This window comes from Montipora foliosa, chromosome 1 (assembly GCF_036669935.1).
Source record: "Montipora foliosa isolate CH-2021 chromosome 1, ASM3666993v2, whole genome shotgun sequence".
Classification (NCBI taxonomy): Eukaryota; Metazoa; Cnidaria; class Anthozoa; order Scleractinia; family Acroporidae; genus Montipora; species Montipora foliosa.
The window spans coordinates 25034610-25036633 of NC_090869.1; the positions used below are offsets into that span (position 1 = coordinate 25034610).

The 2024-nt window shown below is 38.1% G+C and overlaps 1 protein-coding gene across 1 annotated transcript in view; it reads right to left on the reverse strand.

Annotated features, from left to right (window-relative positions):
• Positions 1–1806: 1806 nt before the first annotated feature.
• LOC137994576 (sodium/hydrogen exchanger 8-like) overlaps positions 1807–2024 on the reverse strand; it is a 19817-nt gene continuing 19599 nt past the window's right edge. Inside the window, exon 17 of the mRNA XM_068840174.1 lies at positions 1807–2024. This exon is cut by the window's right edge and continues 434 nt beyond it. The gene's annotated coding sequence lies outside the window, so the exon portion shown is untranslated.

Below are 2024 nucleotides of genomic sequence, written 5' to 3' on the forward strand. Positions count from 1 at the left end.
ATACATAATATTTCTAGTTTAAGAAATAAAATTTTATGTTAGAGACAAGTTGATGAGCCCGGAGAGTCATGCACACGAAAGTTTATACTTGACTTGCATGTTACGTCACTACTGTCACACTGATCTAAAAATATATTAGAGAGATTTTAGCATCAGGTTTACGTGATCCGGAAAACGTCGGCTTGCCGTCTCACGTTTCACGTAAAATAGAGAGAATCTCCGCGTGACCCACAGCATTTCAAGTACTTTTTTAATAGTTACTAAAAAGCAAAAACAAAAACTCGGAGTCTTTGCAAACAATGTTCGTAGAAAAAGACGCTATATAAAATAAAAATCCTTACCCGTCAAATTTTGAGAGTTTCGATGAAGCTGTTTTGTCGGTCAACAGCGAGTCAACGCGAGTTCATCAAGAAAATTGCGGCAAGGAGTCAGTTTTGAACTCTAAAACCATGAAAGCTAATTTTTCCTCCCTTGATATACCGGAAAATGGCTTTTGGGTACTTTTTTCCCTCAAACAACTTATGTAGAAGAAAAACGAGACGAAAATTTCACGTAGAGACGGCAAGCGGCAGCCGGCAAAAGCAGAAAATGGCGGGAAAATCATGGTCACGTGGTCACTTTTGCCGTTCACGTTTCAAGTAAACGTGATGCTAAATCTCTTTATAGGGAGGATATCGTTGACGATATCGTTGATCTCTTTATAGGAAAGATATCGTTGACGATATCGTTGATCTCTTTATAGGGAAGATATCGTTGACGTCACCCATCGTCATTAAGGTGCCAACCAGAGCCCAACGTAACTGGCTGTCAAAGCAAAAAGTCTTTTGTTCCTGTGGTTGGCAAATTTGAATAACAAAAGCGATGTTTGTAAACAGGTATCTTCCCTATAGTCTATCAACGCGTGACGGTGATCTGGGGCGTAACAATGTTATTACTCCCTTTATTGCACTAATTATTGCAACGGCAACTTTCTTTACCACGTAAGTATTGACTTGTCCGCGGGTACATTCGTCCAGTTAATTTCTTATCCACCCACTGTCACATAAAAATTGGTAATGGATACTCCAAAATAAGGTAAGATACTTTGGGACACATACACAGGTGTAACATTTGGTGACGTGGAAATACATGACAAGATCAGGGTTAAGCCGCTTTGGCAGATAAACAACGCTCTGTTTAGCCAGAGAATAACTGCTGGGTTAGGCACTTATCTCTAGTGATAGGTCTAAGCGCCGACTCGAAATGGTTAGCTTTCCGCAAAATTGTTCTGGTGACACCATATTCAAACTTAGTAAAACTTTAGTAAGATCGTTTGTTACCTTATATCGTTTGGTACCTTATATAAACACAACTAAGTGTCTCGACTTTTTCTAGCCACAACTCAAATATTTGCATGTAGAAATCTGCTCGCGAGGACGAGGTTCTAGAGAGTGAAAACGAAACTTCGGACTTGTGGAGACCTTTAGTTATATTCGACATTTAAACGCTGAATGTATTGTCACCCAGGTAAACAATTTCCTGTCTTGGAATAGCAGAGATAAAACATGATCATTCTTCTAATATTGTCGTAAAATTTTGAAATCCCAATATTACGTGGGTTTGCTGAGATTTCAGTATCCATATCTGATTGGCTATCTTAAGAGCTCCGTAATTGGTGTAAGAATCTAGCCGATAAATAAACAGATACAGAAAACTTCTGTAAATTTTCAGCATATGTGAAGACGATATTTGGAACCCGTTGCCTAGACGGACTGTTGTTCAGTACTTCTGAGAAGCGGTCTAATCATGAAATTAAAGGCGATCTCAAGACTTTGCCATATATTAAATATACCAAAACTAGTCTATTTACAATTCTATGTTAAAACGTTCATAAATATTTTAAACGATACTGTATTTGTGGCGTTCAATAGGCCATTTCTGGGTTCATGCCTGCCTCCTCTTCAAAGCGAGTTTAAGTGCGTAGTTTTTCTTATGAATATTAGTTTTCATTCATATGTAAAGTAGAACTAATCACCATCACAAAA